We start from the raw sequence: 25604 nt of genomic DNA on the forward strand, positions 1-25604 counted from the left end.
AGCATACTACAGCGCTCAGCTAGATACGGTAGCGCGATCCCTCCCCACATGCTTGCGAAGCGTTGCTGCGATAGCATTGCTAGTAACGAAAAGCGAAGATGTAGTGCTAGGTCACAACCTCACAATTCATACACCACATGCAGTGTCAGCCTTGCTAAATTCTGCCCAAACCAGGCACGTCTCATCAGCGAGGTTTACAAGATGGGAATTGGCACTAATGGCCCCCGTAAACATCACCATAAGGAGATGCAGTGCATTAAATCCTGCAACATATCTCCCAGGTGTGCCTGGACAGGCACAAAGGGTGGAGGATGAGAGTGGTGGGGAAGGAGAATTTAATACAAAGGAGGACACACATGATTGTATGGAATATTTGACCCAAAATTTTACCGCAAGGCCTGACATCAGTGACAACCCACTGGAAGATGTAGATCTGACCTTCTACACGGATGGTAGTTGTCACAGACAGTCAGACTCGGGAGACTTGTGTACTGGATACGCAGTCGTAGATGACCAAAGCACCATAGAAGCAGAACCGCTAGGCCCACCTCACTCAGCCCAGGTTGCTGAACTGGTCGCCCTAACCAGAGCATGTGAATTGGCTAAGGGCAAATCAGCCAATATCTACACCGACTCTAGATACGCATTCGGGGTAGTCCACGATTTCGGAGCCCTATGGCGCCTCAGAAATTTCATGACGGCAGCTGGTACACCGGTAGCGCATGCAGCTCACATCAAAAGGCTTCTAACAGCGATACAGGAACCCGACAGAGTGGCTGTTATCAAGTGTAAAGCACATACATATAGCCAGGACCCAGTATTACTTGGTAACAGCCGAGCAGATGAAGCTGCTAAGTTAGCAGCTGGTACCCCCAGACAGACACCACACAATTGATGGTATTTAATACCATCAACACACAGAAGCTGTGTGAAATGCAAAATTTGTGTTCCACACAGGAAAAGGCAGTCTGGAAGGCAAAGGGATATGGCCAGGAGTCCTCAGGACTCTGGACGGATGGACAAGGTAAACCAGTGGCCCCCAGAGCATATCTTCCATGTTTAGCTGAGGCAGCACACGGGCTGACTCATCTAGGCAAGGAGGGAATGTGTAAGTTGGTAAGAGCATATTGGTGCGCCCCAGGATTTTCATCTCATGCAAGTAAGAGAGCAATGTCATGCCTTACCTGCTTGAGAAAGAATATCGGAAAGGCAATACCAACAGAACCATCGCATATCCCACCTACAGGCGGCCCTTTTCAGGTAATACAGATTGACTTTATCCAATTACCCCCTTGTCGAAATTTGAAATATGTACTTGTTTGTATAGATGTGTTCTCAAATTGGGTCGAAGCATTTCCGGCGGCCACAAATACCGCTATGTTCACGGCTAAGAAAATTGTGCAGGAATTTGTATGTAGATATGGTATCCCTAGAATAATTGAAAGTGATAGGGGTACCCATTTTACAGGTGATGTCTTTCAAGGAATGTGTAAGTTGATGGGAATTGATAGCAAGCTGCACACTCCATACCGTCCACAGGCGAGTGCGAAGGTGGAAAGAGTGAACAGCACTATTAAAAATAAACTGAGCAAAGTTATGGCAGAAACAGGATTGACATGGCCAGAAGCTTTACCCATTGTACTATACAGCATCAGAACCACTCCCAGGTCCCCTCTTAATCTGTCTCCCTTTGAAATCTTGTTTGGTCGACAACCGCATGTTATGATTAACCCTCAGGATGATTTGAAGTGTAACAATGAAGTGACTGTAAAATACTTGATTAACATGAGTAAACAGCTAAGGAATCAAAATGATAATTTGAAGTTGGTGATTCCTGATTTACCAGATAGTAATTGTCATGACATTGAACCTGGGGATTATGTAATGATACGGAATTTTCTACGCTCAGGTTGCCTTATTGACAGATGGGAAGGACCATACCAAGTCTTACTGACTAGCACTACAGCATTGAAGGTTGCCGAGAGAGAGACTTGGGTTCATTCGTCCCATTGTAAGAAGGTTGCTGATCCAGAGAGGTCCCGTGATAAGGAACAGACGGTAGAGGAAGTTGTATCACTGGAGTGTCTGTTCCAGGAGGACTGAGGCGGCACCTGAGCATTGAGAATCACAAGATCAAAAGCAGTTGTCGATTCCCTGTTTCCCTTTTATTGTTTTTCTCCACTTCCCATCCCCTCTCCCTCAAATTATTTTTCTCCCCCTTCTCATTCTTCTTCGTTTCCTCCTAAGATGGACTTGCCTCAAGAGACTGTGATCCGGATTTTCCTGTTGACCATGATGTTGACCAGAGCAGTCTGTTCCGGCGAGAGTACCATGGAGGTCGAGAGAGGTTCTGGAATGGGTTCTGATGACAGAGATGGAGGCGTAGTTTTCCGAGAACAACATAATCAACAAGCAAAGGCGAGTATCAGAAAACGATCCGATAACATGGACCATAGAAGGAATTGTGAAGGATTGTTAGCTGAAGAAAACTGTATCTGTAGGCTCTGTGACAATGTAGTTGAGGATGGGTGCATCAAGAAATGCCAATCCAGTTTTAATATCCACATGGACCGGCATCCCTTGAGTGACTATCACTCCTTAGTGGGTAGTGTGTTAAATCAAACAGATTGTTGGGTATGCTCTCAAGTACCTCAAGGTCATAGCAAATCAGGACTAGTACCATTTCCTTTAACGATAGGGGAGGTACTTGAGCTAAGTGGTGGGAGGCCGGTGGACAGGAGGTTTAATATCTCCAGTCCTCCTAGTTTGAAGCTCCACCAATATCATGTGGATAGATCCCTAATATGTTTTAACATTTCCAATCCCCGAAAGCCGGGAAATTGGGAAGTGTCATGGAGTAACCAAACCATGACCTTTTCATATAGAGCAGATAGAATGCCGACAGATACAGAGCTTATACGCCACATAGCCAGTAGAGGAAAATCTTTCCGATATAGGTATACCCTAGGAAGTAGGATTACGAGAGTTGGAGAGGTATCACCAGGATACTGTGCACATATCGTACAAGCTGATACGTGTACTAGACAGATTGGAGAATTAGGGTTAGGAGATTTCACATGGAAGATGTGTAATATGGTTATGTCCTACTCCGTCCCATATGTTCTCCCCGATGATGCATATTTCATATGCGGGAGGAAGGCGTATAAGTGGCTTGCCCCAAACTCTGAAGGATTGTGTTATATTGGAAAAGTACTGCCTGAAGTAATGACTGTATCACATGCCAAAATGAAAGATATACACCGTGTTGCCCAAGCTCCTTATACTCACACCCACTACGAGCACGTAGTTAAACGGCACCTGATAGAAAGAACAGAGCATCCGGCCTCTGACATGATCCATGAATCCACCGGGATTCAGTTTCTACTTGCGTTAGACATCACTCGCACCGCCAGAGGAGTGTTGAATTATAAATACATATCTGCGCTCGCAAATTTGTTAGACAATATCACAGAAATGTATGATGACACTTTTAGGTATACTGGAAGAGAGCTTCAAGCTTATAAAACAGAACTGGTTCAGCATAGAATGATTCTCAATTATCTCACGGCAGTGACAGGTGGATATTGTGTCACACTGGCAACGCAGTACGGCGTGAAATGCTGCACATATATAACGAATAGTACCAAGGACCCGGTCGAGGTCATAGACCAAAAGATGGACGATATTCTCCAATTAAAGTGGGAATTTCGCAGGAGACACAATCTCACCCTTGCTGCTGTGGGTAATGAGCTGACTGGTTGGGTGTCATGGTTGAACCCGCGAAATTGGTTCTCTGGTTTAGGAGAATGGGCTCAAGGAGTCATAATGGATGTAGGGAAGTTTCTCCTATGTATCTTAGGTGTTATCATAACGATTGGCTTGATATTTAGATGCGGTCAGGCTTTAATGAAGTGCAAACGTAGTACCAGGGTAATGAGTTTAAGGAGTGAGGAAATTGTAATTCCAATGGATTTGATTTATGACCCAACGGTAGAGACAATGATGTGATGAAAATGCGATTATACGGTCCGTTTCTTTCACCTGTTTTTCCGTTTTCTCCAAGGTAAAAAGACCCACTTGGACGAGGAATTTGATGATCCTGTATACAGACAACTGATGGATTAAAGAAGAAGTTTTGACAACCTTATACGCAGATATTTGATGAACTATGCCATAGACCCCCAGTTTCCCTAGAAATTTTAAAATTACGCTAGCCCAACACTTTTGTAAGTCTATGGACATTGACAAAGCTTTTGCCCACACCTATTGGCAAAAGCCCAAAGAAGACTGCATTCAACAGACACCAGACAAGACTTTAACCAACAAATGTTCATTAACCTGACATAGAATACCACTGCATTTACCATAATTGTGTCTTATCTTCATCTCTACAACCTTCAGGTAAAGCACACACATAGGCGATAGGGAATACCGGCACAGATATCAGCATTCACATATTCCCCCATTCATGTATCATCAACTAAAATGTGCTCCCCCATTTTGTTGCAACCAAAAGCCGAAGAGAGCTCGGTAAAGTTTGACAGCCCATCCACAGACCCGTACCACGGGATAAGAAGGAATTCGAATGTATACTTCGCAATACCTCGAAGCTTGATTTAAAACACGTACGGCACGATGATACATGACCCCCCAAACATGGATTCATACACACATGCTTCTGCTATCTCACTAGGTCATACCCTTTTCCTACCTTCTCCTCTCCTCCCCTACCCAATCATGGAAATGTATTTACACTTGACATATATTTTTCTTTTTTTGAAATATTTTAGGAAGTGGCAGTTATTGTTGACTGCCAAAGGGTGGACTGTCAAAGTCAGAAAAATATCACTATGCACACTGCCATATTTGCACCTCATGCGAGCTCCCGCTGCGCGTGCAAGAGCTCTCCCGTGCGTGCGCATACTCGCCTTCGCGGGCACCCGCAGGCGCACGATATGCGCATTTACGGTAGAGTTTGTATGCGTCTAGCGGGCGACTCAATCGATATATATTTTAACCATATAATGTATTTTGTAGATCATGGTCCCTTTGATAGATTCTGAAAGTTTAGTTAATGTAGCATGTTCATGGACAGAGAGATCCCTCTTTGTCTGATACAAAGGGTCAGACAAGGATTATACAGTGGTGTTTAGTATCCATCGGAAGAGTATTTAATTAGCAATATTCCGGTGTTGGTTTGAAGCGAATTAATCGCTCGTGCGAATAGTTATGGACATAAGAAGTTTATGTCCATTTACTATTATTTGCACTTACTTATCCATGCGGCGGGAAACCTAGTTTCCCACCCACCTGAGCAGTTGGAAGTAGTCACAGCCCACCTGTATGAATCAACCTATGACCTTTTGTTTTAGTGCGAAGACGAATTCCTGTGTCCAATGAACAATGAGATTGTAGGGACCATTGAATTGTATTGTGTGTGGGACATAAATAGACAAGCCGATCACATCCAGCTCACTCTTCAACGGTTCTCATTGCTGATAATCGGGAGCTGGATGTCCAGAGGCGCATGCGATCGTTCCCCTTGTGCGTAAGTTTTCTCCGCAATCATATTGTCTTTCTTGTTATTCTGAGCCATATCTCTCTCTCTCTCTCTTCTCTTTCTCTCTCGTTACTCTTATATAGTTATTGTACTGATATTGTATTTCATGTGTAGTTATCTGGTTAGGTAGTCTATGTTATATTGGTAGTGTATGACTTGTATTGTATTATTCTTTTGAACGTTCATTCATTTCCTTAAAAGGCGTTAGACCGGTATTGTGTGTTTATTGCAGTGGGTAATAGGAGCGTCTCTATCGCTCAAACAGCTTTAGTGTAAACCAGCTTAAACTGTGTTGGATTTTCACCCTATCACTACAAAAGGGTTTACAGTATAAGAATATCATTTCTGTGTGTTACATTCAAGGCCTACTGATTGTTATCTTGTGAGCGTCTGCGCCGCTCGTGATCTCCTCGTGGTCTCGAGCGTCCGCTACGCTGATAGCGTAGCATTACGGTAGTCGCTCACCTATAGTGTGCCCGATACCAACAGCGTATTCTCGCGGGCGTTTGTGTCGCTCGAGCAGCTCGCTCCCGATACAGCGTCCGCTACGCTAAGAGCGTACCCTTACGGTACCTCGTGCGCCAGTTGCGTACAGTGTTTCTTAACCTCTGTATAGTGTGTTATATAGGATAAATATCTGGCTTTATCTAGTCGGCAGCCTATAGCGTGCCTGCCTGTGATCCCTTGGCCGTAAGCGAACGTGACGCTCGAGCGTCTCGACTACGGCTAAGCAATTGTTACGCAACGTACGTACCCTTACGGTATACCATACGTAAATAGCGTACTGTGTTCTTAGACCTCTTAAAGGGTTATAAGTAAGATAAATATTTAGCTTTATCATAACTATATAACCCGATGATTACTGCTAGTTGTTTGCATAATTTTGCAAACAACAGTGAGTAGCAAATTATGGAACGTCTAATGCAAACAATGAAGGCACAGCAGCATACAGAAATGGATATACAAGCACCACCTCTATGTCAGACATTGTCAAAGACCTGGTTCCAAGATACACCAATGTCTAAGCGTTGCCCGTAACTTTGTCAAATTCAGTACTCACTTCAGCCTGTATGAAGTGAGTCTGACAAAGTCAATAAAAAAAATACAATTACCTGCTCTGTTTAAAGAAATTATTACATTCGCCAGTATTTCTACTACTCTTTATCTGCCACAAAAAGGAAGCCTTAAGTTCTCCCTACGACTACAGTTGATTCCAATTTATTATTAACCAAATAACTTTTCATATAGATATGTTCCATGGATTAGTCAAATCAACAGGCAAAATGGATCCAATAAGAATCAGGGAACAATCTTATTAAATGGGGCTTACTATGATAAAGATACTAAAAATGCTAAAAAAGTATACACAAAAACAATTAATAAGAATTACATACAAAAATAGTCTTAGACAGATCATTTTCTAAATAAAAAGGGTTAAAATGGACAGTCTCACTTACATGAACCTGTTTTGTGGGGAGACACAAGAAAATGGAGCAATTCACAATATCAGGTTTGATTCAAGGGGGTATATTCAATTGAAGTCGAATCCTGCAGTGGATTCGACAGTTTTCAGATTTGACAGCATTCGACAGTCGAAACCCTCCACCTGGTGCCCTGAATTTGACATATTCAATACAAAATGGATTCAGCATGCCTCCAGTCGAAAACGGACCAATCGTCGAATAATTGGCGGCCTGGATTCGACTTCCCGCCGTTTGGAATCATATATTAGGGGTTGTTTGCTGCGTGCTCAGCAGCCATTTTGTGAACCTGCAGAGCGGAGTGAGGAGCTGCAGAGTGATCAATTTGGCTTTGCTTGCTGTGGTATCGTTCACACACCCAGCAGACTTTCATCCAGGACGGACAGAAGACCTTCAGCCACCCTGGAGGAGAGTCATTTTTGGAGCGAATTCAACATTTTTAGGTAAGTACCACATGTGGTCTGGAGCGTTGCATGTAGGTGTTTGTGTAGTGTATGGGTGTTGTTTTGAGTGCTGGTTACTGTTGTGTATGAGGTATGAGTGCAGCATGTAATGATTGGGTGGTGGGGGGAGGTGCCATGAGGTGTACATGTGGTGCTTCTTGGGTGTGTTTGGGGTATGTATATGTGTACAGGTGTGTATTTTTAAGGTCCTGCTTTTACTGCTGCATGGCTTTAGTGGAGTTTTGTGTTTAAGGATGGTTTTTCATGTTTTTTTTAAATGTGCTAATGTGTTTGGTCATGCTTGAGCACTGGTGTACTATCAGCATGACATGTTGGGGTGCATTTACTGGCCTTTTGGGTTGTTTGGGCTTGGTTTTTCATGTTTTTTTTAATATGCTAATGTGTGTTTGGTCATGCTTGAGCACTGGTGTACCAGCAGCACGACATGTTGGGGTGCAGGGGTGCATTTACTGGCCTTTTTGGTTGTTTGGGCGTGGTTTTTCATGTTTTTTTTAATGTGCTAATGTGTTTGGTCATGCTTGAGCACTGGTGAACTAGCAGCATGACATGTTGGGGTGCATTTACTGGCCTTTTGACTTGTTTGGGTGTGGATTTTCATGTTTTTATATGTGCTAAAATGTGTTTTTCATGCTTCAGCACTGGTTTAATTGCAACATGGCATGTTGGGGTGCAGGGGTGGCTTTAGTGTTTTTTTTTTACGAATTATGTAATGTGGGGTGCGCGGCTCTGTGTTTTATTTTTGGGGTGTTTGGTTGTGGGGGTTTTTGGGTACATATGTTAAAAAAAAATTCCAACAGGAATGTCCAGGGACCAGCGCCCCCAAGCCCCCCCTTCCCCCCACTGCTCCGAAGAATTCCTGGACAGCAACGACGAAAGGGCCCCGACCCAGGAGGAGATGGACAACCAGGCATCCAGCGACCATCCGAGGTCACCAAGGGACCAAAGTAGAAAGAAAAAGAAAAGTCCAAGACAGGTAATCACTTTCAGCGCCTGCATCCAACTTGACACACCCATGAGCTATTTTGCGCACTGCCAGGCACACCAACACACCCCAAGGCACACCTACAGGTATCTTTGTGCACTCCCAGGGAAACCTACAGATCATTGTGATAGTATTAATTGCATGTTTTTTATTCCCTTAAGGGCCAGCAGAGGATCAGTCAGAGAAGGAAGCTGCGTGGACCCCGGTACACCGAGGCGGAAAACTGTGTCCTAGTGAATGGCGTCGACAAGTCTTACAACGTATTGTATGGACCAAGGGCACAGACAACAGCAGCAAAGATAAAGAGGAAGATCTGGGAGACTATCGCGGATACTGTCACTGCAGTATCTGGAAACCGCAAGAGCACCAGAAACTGCATGAAGCGGTACAGTGACTGCCATAGACAGACCAAGAAAAAGATGGGGATTCAGCACCGACATGAGACAGCAACCAGAGGTGGTCCGGCTCTCAATTTCAAGTGGCTGCCCTGGGAGGAAGTTATCAAAAGGCGCATGAACCCTGTCATGGTCCAAGGAGTTCGAGGAGGTGTGGAGTCCACCCGTCCTGCTGGCTTTCAAGAGGAGGAAGAACCGCCCAGAAGACGGAAAACGGCGGGAGACCAGCAGTCCAAAAGGAGGCGTGATGGTAAGAATACATTTAAATGTGCTGTACTAAACTATTATTTTTTTTTTTTTGCTAATGTGTTTGTGCTTTCCCCTAGACACGCCTGCCCAGAGGACATCACCTGCGCGCAGGACATCACCAACGAGCAGACCATCACCTGCGCGCCGGACATCACCAGCGCCCAGACCAGCAGGGCATCCCCAGCTTATGATCTACCCTCCAGGAACTCAGAGACTGTGACCCAAGAGCCTCAAGCAGACATCACCCTTGTGGACCCATCACCTGAGCTGTTTGAGTCGACAGGGTTAAGCGATGAGACATTTCTAGGGTTTGATGACAGCCGTGCAGACGCATCCAGCCATACCCAAGAAAAGTCTCCAGATATGATGCCCAGAGAAGCTCCTGGAGCAGCAGCACCACAAAATACGAATACATTGTTTTTTTGGTCACCATTTTCTATTGTTTACTAACTTATGTTTTATTTGTGTACTTTTGCAAACAGAGGTGACACGGACCAGCAGCGGATTTGCGTCAGGGATTGGTCCCTACTTCAGGCCGGATTTGTTACAGGAAGAGTCGGACGACGAGGTGGCTGTGCAGCAGCCCGCAGTTTCTACATCCCTGTGTAAGTAATTAGATAAAACAAACTTTAAAAAAAAAATGTTTATGAACCTTAAAACATATGTAGGAATGGGTCTTCTAATTTATTTCTACTTTTCTTTGCAGTTGCACAAATGCAATTGGTGGCAGTCGTTCAGCAAGGGCAGGATCCCTCAAGGATTCAGAGGGTAAACAACCTGGCAACAGAGATGCAGGACCGCCAGGACGGCAGAAATGAGAAAGACCAGGCAGGTAGATCTCAGGGAGACTATAGACATCCTTCACGTTCTGGTCACATCCATCAACCAGCTGGTGGAGAACACGGTATGCCAGTCACACAGCATTCACATCATGTCAGAGAGCCAGCGACATTCCGCAGCCAGTGCACAGATCATCGCAACGACACTACGACACTACACATGATCTACGACAAACTCCCAGAGCCAGCTCAACGACATGCTGGTCAACCACCACATCCGCCACCACAAGCCACACTGATACCTCCTGCCCTTGCTCAACCACAACCCTGGTATGGACAGTCACAGCAGTACCAAGGGTATACAGGGATGTAACCCATCTACCAAATGACTCCACCACCAACACCGGCCTCAACATCTACACCAGCGCGGCCACCAAGTTCAGTACAACGCACTCAACAGCCGCCAAAGACACCGTCGCCACAACAGGAGGAAGAGGATCAGGACAACCCCCACACACGATAGCGCGGTCGTACTTTTTCACTATTTCAAATGTTAATTTTCCTGCTTCCCCTTTTCTCTTTCCCATCAGTTTGTTTTTTTCTTTGTATTGTTTTAATTTAATATGTATTCTTTCCCCCCTTCCCCCCGACCAGGTACTACCAAGGAACAATGTCTAGACATACATGTGCGTGCGTGCGTGCATGTATGAGGGTTACATATATGATGGGCCAAAGAGCAAATCTGATACCACATTTTTATTTTTATAAATACACCTTTTAGGTTTAAAATTGTGTAAATTAAGTATTCACTTTTGTTTATCTTGAGCATTCACTAGTATTTTTTTAAATTCTTCAAGGGATGGTTGACAAAGAGGCGTGGACAATATTGTTCGTGTTGTGCTCACAAAGGTGAGTAATGCCATGTTTCTGTTAGGCGCGGCGGTCTTCGGCCGTGCCCTGACTGAGCAGCGGTCACGGCCGCCGCGCCTCTCTCCTTCCCTGTCCCCCGCACGGCGCCTAGCAACGCCAGGACGCCGTGCGCACGATAGCCGCCGGGTCCCTGGCAACGCAGGACGCCGTGCGTGCAGGGCCGCCGGGTGCATAGCAACGGGGACGCCACAGGTGGACCGCGTTCCCCGTTGCTAAGAATAGTTAATTAGGTTGCTCGTGCAGCAGGGCAGCTGCACGGCAACTAGTAATTAGGGTCTGGGGGCTGGTCCTGCTGGCCCTCCTGTTATTGGCCAGCAGGGCCTTTTTATGTGAGCCAGCACACTGCAGCCCCGCCGGTGATAGCTTCTTGTATGCTGTTCCTGCCTTGCAGAACTCTGTTCCTGTCAGCCGTGTTTGGTGGATCTTGCTCCCTGCCCTTTGGTACTTTGGAGGTCCGAAGCCGGTCCTGGGAATCCTTCTAAGTCCTTGCGAACCCGTTTGTCATCTGGGGTTCTCGCCCGGTTTCGTGAGTAGCGGCTTCTGCCGCGTGTTGCGGCCTATGCCGCTTAGTGTTTACTTTACTGTGAATTGCTGCATTTGCGGAGGTTTCCGCTTTCACTGTCCTCCCCGGAACTCGGCGGTGCCGTGTAGGGGAGTGGACAGTGGTTTCTTTGTAGTTCTTTTCCTTTGACGGCGTGCCGCACATACGTTTAGTTTTTAGGTAGTTTATAGCCCCTAGCGTGGTTGTTTCAGTTAGAGGTCCCCTTGTTATTACCCTGTCTCAGTTCACGCCTTGTCTCTCTTTAAGACCTGAGGGGGCATCGGAGTTGGGCAGACCTAATCCGCCCTTCAAACGCGGCTGCCATGGGCCCAAGAAACCATAGTCGTTAAGGCGTGAATTGATAACACGGGTAAGACAACGGAGGTAGGGTGCTAGGGGCTATTTCCTTCCCATCTCCCAATCCCAGCATTCCGTCTTGGTGCTCAGGACTCATTACTTAAGATCTCCCCTGTCCTGAGCATCAGGATCGTAACATTATCACCGGCCCAGATAAAAAAAAAAAAGGGGGTTTAATTTTTTCCGTTGTATTGGTGGGCCTAGAAATTCGGCCTCATGAATCCGGCAGGTTTAGGGCCAAACCCCAGTCAGCTTTTGGTTAACCAAATACAGGAATTAACTCAGATGGTTCAGGACCTTACTCTTCAGGTGAGATCGCAGGAAGATCTTTTGCGAGCCTCCCCGAGTATGGTTCCAGAACCAAAGATGCATTTACCTGACCGTTTTTCGGGTAACCGAAAGGATTTTTTTAATTTTAAGGAAGCTTGTAAGCTTTATTTTCGTTTAAGGCCCCGTTCCTCTGGTACTGAGTCTCAGCGGGTCGGGATTGTGATGTCTCTACTTCAGGGTGATCCACAGACCTGGGCGTTTGGGCTAAGAGCGGATGATGCTGCTTTGTTATCAGTAGACGCCTTTTTTAAATACTTAGGCTTCTTATATGACGACCCAGATAGAGAAGCATCAGCTGAGAGTCCCTTGCGTGCCCTTAAGCAAGGCAAAAATCCAGCAGAGGTGTATTGTACCGAATTTCGCCGTTGGTCGAACGACTGTGGCTGGAATGACCCGGCCCTGCGCAGTCAGTTTCGCCTCGGTCTGTCGGAAGTGATTAAAGACAGTCTCCTTCAGTACCCCGCTCCTGAGACTCTAGACAAACTCATGGAGCTCGCTATTAAAATTGATCGTCGTCTCCGAGAGCTGAGGGCTGAAAGAGGAACAACTTTTAGGCCTAATCCATGTGTATATACTTTTCCTGAGGACGTCGAGGAGCCCATGCAAATGGGTCTCTCCCGGCTGTCCCCAGAGGAAAGAACCAGAAGGTTAAGTTCTGGTCTTTGTTTGTATTGTGGTGGTAAGGGACATATCGTACGTAACTGCCCGAACAAGCCGGGAAACGCTCTGACCAAGTGAATTGTGAGGGGGTTCACTTGGGTCTGCAGTTAATCTCCTCTAATAATTCTCTATTAGTTCCGGTAAAGATATCCTTTGGCAGCCTCAGTTCGTTGGTGTCGGCCTTCGTCGACAGTGGAGCTGCAGGAAATTTTATGGATTTAGCTTGGGCTAAGGCTTTAGGCGTTCCACTGATACCCTTAGATAGACGTATCACCATGCACGGCTTGGATGGGGGTCCGCTTTCCAATGGAGTTATTACTCACCGCACACCTCCAGTATTGCTGACAGTGGGGGCCCTACATTCAGAAGAAATAGAATTTTACCTTACACATTGTCCGGCAGTTCCAGTAGTTTTGGGTCACCCGTGGCTTGCCTTTCAGAATCCCACCATAGATTGGCGGTCTGGGGAGATTTCCCAATGGGGTCCTTTTTGTGTTAAGGAGTGTATTTCCCATCCTGTCCGGGTTGCGGCAGTTACCCCAGAACTTATTCCTCTGGAATATCAGGATTTTGCTGATGTGTTCTGCCTCCCCATCGGTCCTAGGACTGCGCTATAGATTTAGTTCCCGGGGCCACTTTATCTAAGGGGAGATTATATGCCCTCTCCGGGCCAGAAACCACGGCTATGGATAATTATATCCAGGAAAGCCTGAAAAAAGGCTTCATTAGGCCTTCGAAATCTCCTTTGAGTGCAGGATTCTTTTTTGTTGAGAAAAAAGATGGGTCGCTCAGACCATGTATTGATTTTCGGGCTCTGAATAAAATTTCTGTTAAAAACACCTACCCTTTGCCTTTGATTTCAGTACTTTTTGATCAGTTACGCTCTGCCGTTATCTTCTCAAAAATCGATCTTAGAGGAGCTTACAATCTCATCCGAATAAGATCTGGGGATGAGTGGAAGACGGCTTTCAGCACACAGTCGGGTCATTATGAATACCTGGTGATGCCCTTTGGGCTGTCAAATGCTCCTGCGGTATTTCAAGACCTCATCAATGATGTTCTTCGTGACTTTCTTGGAAAGCTCGTTGTCGTTTATTTAGACGACATTTTGATTTATTCTGAGTCTAAGGAACAACATATTACCCATGTGCGTCTGGTTCTTCAAAAACTACGGGAGAATCATTTATACGCAAAACTAGAGAAATGTGATTTTCACATCACGGAAGTGTCCTTCTTGGGGTATATTATTTCTCCCCAGGGATTTTTCATGGAACCGAAAAAACTCCAGGCCATCCTTAATTGGGCGCAACCCACAAATTTAAAAGCAATTCAGCGCTTTTTAGGGTTTGCAAACTATTATAGGCGGTTCATTCATACCTTTTCTGATTTGGTCGCTCCTATAGTAGCACTGACTAAAAAAGGAGCGGACCCTTCCAATTGGTCGCCTGCAGCCGAGTCTGCCTTTCGGGCCTTAAAGCAGGCCTTTGTCTCGGCTCCTGTTCTCAGGCACCCTAACCCGGAGCTCCCCTTTATAGTCGAGGTAGATGCCTCAGAGGTTGGAGTGGGGGCTATCCTATCTCAGGAAGATCCGGAGTCTCAGGAATTACACCCTTGTGCCTTCATGTCCAGGAAATTCTCCTCCGCAGAATCCAACTATGACGTTGGTAATCGAGAAATGCTGGCAGTTAAATGGGCTTTCGAGGAGTGGAGGCATTGGCTGGAGGGAGCTAGGCATACTATTACAGTGTTTACTGACCATAAGAACCTGCAGTATATTGAGTCAGCTAAACGGCTTAATGCTCGGCAGGCACGTTGGGCATTGTTTTTTACTCATTTCAGGTTTATTATCACCTTCAGGCCCGGTTCCAAAAATACTAAAGCTGATGCCCTGTCACGTTGTTTTCTTCTGGTTCACAATAACCATCCTGTTACTACCCCCATAGTTCCATCATCTGTCATCCGGGCAGGCCTCACACAGGATTTATTTACTCAGTTAGTCCAGCTTCAACAGCAGGCTCCTAAACCGACTCCTGCTGATCGTCTCTTTGTCCCTGAATTTCTGAGAGGCACTGTTTTAGCTGAGTTTCATGACAACAAAGTCTCTGGTCATCCAGGTATCACTAAGACCTTGGAGTTAGTCTCTCGCTCGGTGTGGTGGCCTAGTCTTTCTAAAGATGTAAGGGAATTTGTCCATTCCTGTCAGGTTTGTGCACGGCATAAGGTTCCTCGTTCATTGCCGATCGGGCAACTCGTACCTTTAGCCGTTCCTCTCAGGCCATGGTCACATATATCCATGGATTTCGTGGTGGACCTTCCTCTTTCAGCCGGATTTCGAGTCATTTGGGTGGTAGTAGATCGTTTTAGTAAGATGGCTCATTTCATTGCTCTTCCCCGATTACCCTCTGCTCAAGGGTTGGCAGTCTTGTTTCTCCGTCATGTGTTCAGGATCCATGGGTTGCCCAGGGATATTGTCTCTGATCGGGGTCCGCAATTCTTTGCTCGTTTCTGGAAACGTTTTTGTGCCTCATTAAATATGAAACTCTCTTTAACATCTGGGTACCATCCACAATCTAACGGACAAACCGAACGAGTTAACCAGTCATTAAAACAGTATTTACGGTTGTATTCGGCCAAACTCCAGAATGATTGGTCTGAATTTCTTCCGTTAGCCGAATTTGCGAATAATAACTCTTGTCATTCTTCCACCAAGGAGTCCCCATTCTTTTCAGTCTTTGGCTTTCATCCTAGAGCCAACTCTTTTTTTCCTCATTCTCCAGTCTCCTCGTTGACCTTAACCTCCCATCTCAGAACAATTTGGAGAAAGGTGCACCTTGCCTTGAGAAAAGCTGCCTTCCGAGAAAAGAAATTTTCTGATAGGCTCCGACGTCCTTACACTTTTAAGGTGGGAGATAAGGTATGGTTGTCAACTCGCAACATCAAGCTCCGACAACCTTCGGCTAGATTGGGACCCAAATTTATTGAACCATTCCTTATCATTAAGAAGGTCAACCCAGTTGCTTTTCGGCTACGCTTGCCGAGATCTCTCAAAATTGGCAATACTTTTCACTGTTCTCTTTTGAAACAGTATTTTTCTTCCAGGAGATTTCCTCGGAGGACTTCCCAGGGTAGATCTCCGGTGGATGTTCAGGGGCAACAAGAGTTCTTGGTGGAGAAGGTTTTAGATTCTAAGCTTTCTCGGGGTCGGCTCTATTTTTTGGTCCACTGGAAAGGTTATGGCCCTGAAGAAAGATCTTGGGTGTTGGATAAAGATTTACATGCTCCCAAGCTGAAGAGGATTTTCTTTCAGGAGTTTCCTCAGAAACCTGGCTCTAGTGGTTCTTTAACCCCTCCTCAAGGGGGGGGTACTGAAAGGCGCGGCGGTCTTCGGCCGTGCCCTGACTGAGCAGCGGTCACGGCCGCCGCGCCTCTCTACTTCCCTGTCCCCCGCACGGCACCTAGCAACGCCAGGACGCCGTGCACATGATAGCCGCCGGGTCCCTGGCAACGCAGGACGCCGTGCGTGCAGGGCCGCCGGGTGCATAGCAACGGGGACGCCACAGGTGGACCGCGTTCCCCGTTGCTAAGAATAGTTAATTAGGTTGCTCGTGCAGCAGGGCAGCTGCACGGCAACTAGTAATTAGGGTCTGGGGGCTGGTCCTGCTGGCCCTCCTATTATTGGCCAGCAGGGCCTTTTTATGTGAGCCAGCACACTGCAGCCCCGCCGGTGATAGCTTCTTGTATGCTGTTCCTGCCTTGCAGAACTCTGTTCCTGTCAGCCGTGTTTGGTGGATCTTGCTCCCTGCCCTTTGGTACTTTGGAGGTCCGAAGCCGGTCCTGGGAATCCTTCTAAGTCCTTGCGAACCCGTTTGTCATCTGGGGTTCTCGCACGGTTTCGTGAGTAGTGGCTTCTGCCGCTTAGTGTTTACTTTACTGTGAATTGGTGCATTTGCGGAGGTTTCCGCTTTCACTGTCCTCCCCGGAACTCGGCGGTGCCGTGTAGGGGAGTGCACAGTGGTTTCTTTGTAGTTCTTTTCCTTTGGCGGCGTGCCGCACATACGTTTAGTTTTTAGGTAGTTTATAGCCCCTAGCGTGGTTGTTTCAGTTAGAGGTCTCCTTGTTATTAGCCTGTCTCAGTTCACGCCTTGTCTCTCTTTAAGACCTGAGGGGGCATCGGAGTTGTGCAGACCTAATCCGCCCTTCAAACGCGGCTGCCATGGGCCCAAGAAACTATAGTCGTTCAGGCGTGAATTGATAACACGGGTAAGACAACGGAGGTAGGGTGCTAGGGGCTATTTCCTTCCCATCTCCCAATCCCAGCATTCCGTCTTGGTGCTCAGGACCTACTACTTAAGATCTCCCCTGTCCTGAGCATCAGGATCGTAACAGTTTCACTATAAACACACTTACACAAACCTTGTCCCGCCTGCCCTTGGGGAACCACACAGTCCAGCAAAACCCATTCAGAAGTTCCTTGAAGTCAATAAGGTCATTAAAAGGAATCAACATGGGTTTATGAAGGACAGATCCTGTCAAACCAACTTACTTGGCTTTTATGAAACAGTAAGCGCAAACCTAGATCAGGGTAAAGACGTGGATGTAATCTTTTTAGACTTTGCCAAAGCGTTCGATACTGTACCACACATGAGACTTATCTACAAGCTACAAGAATCAGGGCTAGGAAGCACAATATGCACTTGGGTCAAAAACTGGTTAGATAATAGGGAGCAGCGCGTTGTGGTTAATGGATCTTTTTCAACTTGGACTGAAGTGCTAAGTGGTGTGCCGCAAGGCTCAGTATTAGGACCGCTATTGTTCAATATTTTCATTAACGACCTAACAGAAGGTCTAGAGAGCAAGGTGTCAATTTTTGCAGATGATACCAAATTGTGTAAGGCTATAAATACAGAGGAGGATGCCGAGTCTCTTCAGAACGACTTAGTTAAATTAGAAGCATGGGCAGCCAAATGGAGAATGCGCTTCAACACAAGTGTAAGGTAATGCACTGTGGTAACAAGAACAAAAATTACACCTACCTACTAAATGGGGTAAAATTAGGGGATTCTGTACTGGAAAAGGACTTGGGTGTCATCATAGATAGCAAGCTAAGCAGTAGTACCCAAAGTAGGACTGCAGCAAAGATGGCGAATAAGATATTAGCATGCATAAAACGGGGTATTGATGCTAGGGACGAGAGTATTATACTCCCGTTATATAAATCACTAGTGAGGCCACACCTTGAATACTGTGTACAATTCTGGGCACCATACTACAAAAAGGATATCCTGAAGCTTGAAAAGGTACAGAGGAGGGTGACCAAACTAATTAAGGGCATGGAGACGATGGAATACAAGGAAAGGCTTGAAAGACTAGGCATGTTTACATTGGAAAAGCGGAGACTAAGAGGGGATATGATCAACATCTACAAATATATAAGGGGACAATACACAGAGCTTGCGCGGGACCTGTTTTTGGTTAGATCAACACAGAGGACTCGTGGACACTCGCTCAGGTTAGAGGAGAGGAGATTCCGCACAATACGGCGTAAAGCGTTTTTCACGGTAAGGACAATACGTGTTTGGAATTCCCTGCCCGAGGGAGTTGTAATGGCGGAATCTGTCAACACCTTTAAGAATGGGTTAGATAAATTCCTAATGGATAAGGATATCCAGGGGTATGGTGCATAGTCATGCATTATAGTTACTATAAATAGGGATAAAATGCAACGGCTGACAGCAGCATCAGTCAGAAATTTTAGTCAAATCATCATGCATAGGAGACCACAAATAGGTTGAACTCGATGGACAATTGTCTTTTTTCAACCTCAGATACTATGTTACTATGTTACAAGTGCAGGCGTGGCAAAGTGCAGACTACTGACACCACCACTCTTCCACTTTGGCCCACCTGCCCTTGGTGAACCACACAGTCCAGCAAAACCCATTGCTGGACTGTTTGGTTCCACAAATGTTCTTGGAAAAGGAATCTGAAACGTGACATCATTACAGTGCCCTTTACTTAAGTCTGATTTTCAATTTTTTTTCAGATATCTACAGAAGAACAAGGAATGTATGAAGAAGAACAAACACTTCTTTTTTTGTTTTATTACAATTTATTTTTCCTGAACAATACAAAATACAACTGTTTAATTTTCTTCAATAAAATTTGAAATTTAGAAGTTTTCTGTTTTTTCTTTAAAATATAGTAAATGTAATTTACAATAGGGCATTAAAGGGATGCGGGGATATTGAAGGTCTTGAGGTAGGCCGTCCATGGTAGAGGGGGGTACTTTAGCATCACTTTACACCGGAGAGGGTACTTTTATCTTTGGGAGGGCTAGTCCGTGAAACCTGCGGAAGACATAAAAATGATTAATTTCAAGGTATTTGAAAGCGTCATCCCTCCTGGAAAAGAAGAACAGCAGGTACCAGCAACATTGCACAAACACACAGGTTACACCGACAAGAGGGAGGTTGTGCCAATACATCTCACCTAAAAGGTCTCTGTAACATGGCGGTGGGGGAGGTCCACATCACAAGTAGGCCGTCCAAGGTAGAGCGGGGTGCTTTAGCGTCACTTTACACTGGAGAGGGTACTTTTATATTTGGGAGGACTACTCCATGAAACCTGCGGAAGACAAAACGGATTAATTTCAAGGTATTTGAAAGCGTGTCATCCCTCCTGGAAAAGAAGAACAGCAGGTACCAGCAACATTGAACAAACACAGGTTACACCGACAAGAGGGAGGTTGGGCCAATACATCTCACCTGCAGGGTCTCTTTGTAACAGTGCGGTGGGGGAGGTCCACATCACAAGTAGGCCATCCATGGTAGAGGGGGGTGCTTTAGCGTCACTTTACACAGGAGAGGGTACTTTTATCTTTGGGAGGGCTACTCCATGAAACCTGTGGGAGGTCCACATCACAAGTAGGCCATCAACAGGAATAGGAATCCAAAAAGGGATAAACAAACCAAACTGGCAAATGAACCACGACAACCCATCAACAGGACACAACTTGGGGATAAAACTGTCAACAGGACATCAACAGTACAACTCTGGAATAAAAAAATAAAAGAAAAGACACATTAATTTAATTAAAAATATGACACACTGATTTTACATGAAAATACAAATATTACAAGTATACTCACAGGCTGAGGAAAAATAAGTCTGGATTAAACTACTTCTACCTACATCTCCTTCATCCATACCCACAGGTGGAGCAGAAGAACGGTTCCTGTTGCGGAAAGCCATGCGACGAATAGTCACCGGCAAACGGTTTGCGACACAAATGTTGTGTACAATACAACATGCATTTACTATTCCGCAAACCTTGGCCGGTGAGTATAAAAGAGCACCACCGGAAGAGTCTAAACTTCGAAATAGGGCTTTTAAGTACACCGAAGGCATGCTCAATTACTCCCCGACATGTAATGTGTGTCTCTTGGTACTGTTCTTGGGCTTCACCTACAAGATTAGACAATGGGGTTAAAAGCCAAGGTTTGTTCCGATAACCCACATCAACAGCCAGCCATCCGGCATTCTTCCTGTCTCAAAATCCTGAAACAGCGATGACTGCCATAGGATGAAGGAGTCATGAGATGACCCAGGAAATCCCACAAAAAGGTTGGTAAAATTCATATCGGCATCACAGACCGCCTGAACATTCATGGAATGAAAGCGTTTTAGGTTCCGAAAACATTCTTCCGAATTCCGTGGCGGTCTGAATTGCACATGCATAAAATAAGATTTTACTTACCGGTAAATCTATTTCTCGTTGTCTGTAGAGGATGCTGGGGACTCCGTAAGGACCATGGGGAGAGACGGGCTCCGCAGGAGACATGGGCACTTAAAGAAATTTAGTTCCTGGTGTGCACTGGCTCCTCCCTCTCTGCCCCTCCTCCAGACCTCAGTTAGAGAACTGTGCCCAGAGGGGATGGACAGTACGAGGAAAGGATTTTTGTTAATCCAAGGGCAAGATTCATACCATTCATACCAGCCACACCAATCACACCGTACAACTTGTGATAACAATCCAGTAAACAGTATGACAATAACATAGCATCAGTTCACGCCCGATGCAACAATAACGTAACCCTTATTGAAGCAATAACTATATACAAGTATTGCAGAAGAAGTCCGCACTTGGGACGGGCGCCCAGCATCCTCTACGGACTACGAGAAATAGATTTACCGGTAAGTAAAATCTTATTTTCTCTAACGTCCTAGAGGATGCTGGGGACTCCGTAAGGACCATGGGGATTATACCAAAGCTCCCAAACAGGCGGGAGAGTGCGGATGACTCTGCAGCACCGATTGAGCAAACATGAGGTCCTCCTCAGCCAGGGTATCAAACGTATAGTATTTTGCAAAGGTGTTTGTACCCGACCAAGTAGCAGCTCGACACAGCTGTAGTACCGAGACCCCTCGGGCAGCCGCCCAAGAAGAGCCCACTTTCCTAGTGGAATGGGCCTTGATCGATTTAGGTAACGGCAATCCTGCCGTAGAATGCGCCTGCTGAATCGTGATACAGATCCAGCGAGCTAGAGTCTGTTTTGAAGCAGGGCCGCCAAGCTTGTTGGCTGCATACAGAACAAACATTGCTTCTGTTTTCGGACTCTAGCCGTCCTGGCTACATAAATTTTCAAATCCCTGACCACATCAAGGGACTCGGAATCCTGTGTAGCCACCGGCACCACAATAGGTTGGTTCATATGAAAGGATGAAACCACTTTTGGCAGGTCCGCAATTCCGCTCTATCCATATGGAAAACCAGATAGGGGCTTTTATGTGATAAAGCCGCTAATTCCGACACTCGCCTAGCCGAAGCCAGGGCTAATAACATGACCACCTTCCAAGTGAGATATTTCAACTCCACCGTTTTCAGTGGTTCAAACCAGTGTGACTTAAGGAAGTACAAGACCACATTAAGGTTCCAAGGTGCCACCGGAGGCACAAACGGAGGCTGAATATGCAGTACTCCCTTAACGAAAGTCTGAACTTCTGGGAGAGAAGCCAATTCTTTTTGAAAGAAAATGGATAGGGCCGAAATCTGGACCTTAATAAAGCCTAATTTAAGGCCCAAATCCACTCCAGTTTGTAGGAAGTGAAGGAAACGGCCCAGATGGAATTCTTCCGTAGGAGCATTCCTGGCCTCACACCAAGAAACATATCTTCGCCATATACGGCGATAATGTTTTGCTGTAACTTCCTTCCTAGCCTTTATCAGCGTAGGGATAACCTCAACCGGAATACCTTTTTCCGCTAGGTTCTGGCGTTCCACCGCCATGCCGTCAAACGCAGCCGCTGTAAGTCTTGGAACAGACAGGGTCCCTGTTGCAACAGGCCCTGCCTTAGAGGAAGAGGCCACGGATCTTCCGTGAACATTTCCTGAAGATCTGGATACCAGGTCCGTCGTGGCCAATCTGGAATAACGAGGATTGTTCTCACTCCTTTTCTTCTTACTATTCTCAACACCTTGGGTATGAGAGAAAGAGGAGGAAATACATAGACGGACCGGAACACCCACGGTGTCACGAGGGCGTCTACCGCTACTGCCTGGACCTGGCGCAATACCTCTGTAGCTTTTTGTTGAGGCGGGACGCCATCATGTCTATCTGTGGCAGTTCCCACGACTCACAATCTGTGCGAAGACTTCTGGATGAAGTCCCCACGCTCCCGGGTGTAGGTCGTGTCTGCTGAGGAAGTCTGCTTCCCAGTTGTCCACTCCCGGAATGAACACTGCTGACAGTGCGCTTACACGATTCTCCGCCCAGCGAAGAATCCTGGTAGCTTCCGCCATTGCCGCTCTGCTCCTTGTGCCGCCTTGGCGGTTTACATGAGCCACTGCGGTGATGTTGTCTGACTGAATCAGAACTGGTTGGTCGCGAAGTAAGGCCTCCGCTTGACGTAGGGCGTTGTATATGGCCCTTAGTTCCAGGATGTTGATGTGCAGACAAGTCTCTTGACTTAACCAAAGACCCTGGAAATTTCTTTCCTGTGTGACTGCTCCCCAACCTCGGAGGCTTGCGTCCGTGGTCACCAGGATCCAATCCTGAATGCCGAATCTGCGGCCCTCGAGAAGGTGAGCACTCTGCAGCCACCACAGGAGCGACACCCTGGCCCTGGGGGACAGGGTGATCAACCGATGCATCTGTAGATGTGATCCGGACCACTTGTCCTACAGATCCCATTGGAAAGTCCTCGCATGGAACCTGCCAAAAGGAATGGCCTCGTAAGAGGACACCATCTTTCCCAGGACTCGAGTGCAATGATGCACGGACACCTGTCTTGATTTCAAAAGGTTCCTGACCAGAGTCATAAGTTCCTGGGCTTTTTCTATCGGAAGATAAACCCTTTTCTGGGTCGTGTCCAGAATCATGCCCAAGAAAGGCAGACGAGTCGTAGGAACCAACTGCGACTTTGGGATATTGAGAATCCAGCCGTGATGTTGTAACACTTTCAGTGAAAGAGATACGCTGTTCAGCAACTGCTCTCTTGATCTCGCTTTTAGGAGGAGATCGTCCAAGTACGGGATAATTGTGACACCCTGCTTGCGCAGGAGCACCATCATTTCCGCCATTACCTTGGTGAAAATCCTCGGAGCCGTTGAGAGACCAAACGGCAACGTCTGAAATTGGTAATGACAGTCCTGTACCGCAAATCTTAGGTACGCCTGATGAGGTGGATAAATGGAGACATGAAGGTACGCATCCTTTATGTCCAGTGACACCATAAAATCCCCCCCTTCCAGGCTGGCGATGACCGCTCTTAGCGATTCCATCTTCAACTTGAACCTCTTCAAATATAGGTTCAGAGATTTTAAATTCAATATGGGTCTGACCGAACCGTCCGGTTTCGGAACCACAAACATGGTCGAATAATAACCCCTTCCCTTTTGAAGTAGGGGAACCTCGACCACCACCTGCTGAAGATACAATTTTTGTATTGCATTTAACACTATCTCCCTCTCTAGGGGGGAAGACGGTAGGGCCGATTTGAAAAACCGGCGAGGAGGCACCTCTTCGAATTCCAGCTTGTAACCCTGAGACACAATTTCTATTGCCCAGGAATCCACCTGGGAGTGAACCCACATGTGGCTGAAATTCCGAAGACGCGCCCCCACTGGCCCCGACTCCCCCAGTGGAGCCCCAGTATCATGCGGTGGATTTTGCAGAGGCCGGGGAGGACTTCTGTTCCTGGGAACTAGCTGTATTGTGCAGCTTCTTTCCTCTGCCCCTCCCTCTAGCAAGAAAGGACGCACCTCGGACTTTCTTGTTTCTTTGTGAACGAAAGGACTGCATTTGATAATGCGGTGCTCTCTTAGGCTGTGAGGGAATATAAGGCAAAAAATTTGACTTTCCAGCCGTAGCTGTGGAGACCAGGTCCGAGAGACCTTCACCGAACAAATCCTCACCCCTGTAAGGTAAAACCTCTATATGTCGTTTTGAGTCGGCATCACCTGTCCATTGCCGAGTCCACAGGACCCTTCTGGCAGAAATCGGCATAGCGTTTATTCTAGAACCCAGCAGACTAATGTCTCTTTGAGCATCTCTCATATAAAGGACAGCGTCTTTAATATGCCCCAGGGTCAATAAAACAGTATCCCTATCTAGGGTATCAAACTCCTCTGATAAGGTATCAGTCCATGCCGCTACTGCACTACAGACCCAGGCCGACGCGATTGCCGGTCTGAGCAAGGTACCTGAATGTGTATAAATGGACTTCAGGGTACCCTCCTGTTTGCGATCAGCAGCATCCTTGAGGGTAGCCGTATCCAGGGACGGCAGGGCTACCTTTTTGGATAAGCGTGTTAAAGCTTTGTCCACCCTAGGGGAGGATTCCCATCGTAACCTGTCCGTTGGCGGGAAAGGATACGCCATAAGAATCCGTTTGGAAATCTGCCGTTTTTTATCTGGAGATTCCCAAGCTTTTTCACATAACTCATTCAGTTCGTGTGAGGGGGGAAAAGTTACCTCAGGTTTCTTTCCCTTATACATATAAACCCTTGTGTCAGGGACAGGAGTTTCCTCTGTTATGTGCAAAACCTCCTTAATTGCTATAATCATATATCGGAGTGATTTAGCCAACTTTGGCTGTAACTTTGCATCATCGTAATCGACACTGGAGTCAGAATCCATGTCGGTATCTGTGTCAACAATTTGGGATAGTGGGCGCTCATGAGACCCCGACGGTCCCTGCGACATAGGATCAGGCACGGGTTGAGACCCTGCCTGTCCCAATGCATCAGCCTTGTCTAATCTTTTATGCAAGGAATTTACATTATCATTTAAAACCTTCCACATATCCATCCAATCAGGTGTCGGCGCCGTCGGCGGAGACACCACATTCATTTGCTCCCGCTCTTCTCCCACATAGCCTTCCACATCAGACATGTCGACACAAGCGTACCGACACACCACACACACAGGGAATGTCCTTTCTGAAGACAGTTCCCCCACGAGGCCCTTTGGAGAGACAGAGAGAGAGTATGCCAGCACACACCCCAGCGCTATATAACCCAGGAATAACACAGTAATTTAATGTTAACCCAGTAGCTGCTGTTTATAAACTTTTTTGCGCCTAATTATGTGCTTCCCCCCTCTCTTTTCAACCCTCATCTACCGTGTATCAGCAGGGGAGAGCCTGGGGAGCTTCCTCTCAGCGTGCTGTGGAGAAAAAATGGCGCTGGTGAGTGCTGAGGGAGAAGCCCCCCCCTCCCCTCCCCGGCGGGCCTCTGTCCCGCTTAAATTTTATTTCTTTGGCGGGGGCTCCTACATATATACAGTGCCCAGCTGTATATATGTGTTCAATTGCCAGAATGAGATCCCAAATGCTGCCCAGGGCGCCCCCCCCCCCTGCGCCCTGCACCCTAACAGT

General features: G+C 46.6%; 1 protein-coding gene and 1 long non-coding RNA gene across 7 annotated transcripts in view; both read right to left on the reverse strand.

Annotated features, from left to right (window-relative positions):
* The window catches only part of AOPEP (aminopeptidase O (putative)), a 1013974-nt gene that overhangs the window by 802613 nt on the left and 185757 nt on the right, over window positions 1-25604 (reverse strand). The window lies entirely within an intron of this gene.
* LOC134894338 (uncharacterized) lies at window positions 18852-19779 on the reverse strand. The gene is made up of 3 exons (XR_010171777.1): window positions 19493-19779; window positions 19218-19352; window positions 18852-19075 (listed from the first exon to the last, which is right to left on the reverse strand). It is a non-coding gene; the product is annotated as an uncharacterized LOC134894338 (long non-coding RNA).

This window comes from Pseudophryne corroboree, chromosome 1, assembly GCF_028390025.1.
Source record: "Pseudophryne corroboree isolate aPseCor3 chromosome 1, aPseCor3.hap2, whole genome shotgun sequence".
NCBI classification, from domain to species: domain Eukaryota; kingdom Metazoa; phylum Chordata; class Amphibia; order Anura; family Myobatrachidae; genus Pseudophryne; species Pseudophryne corroboree.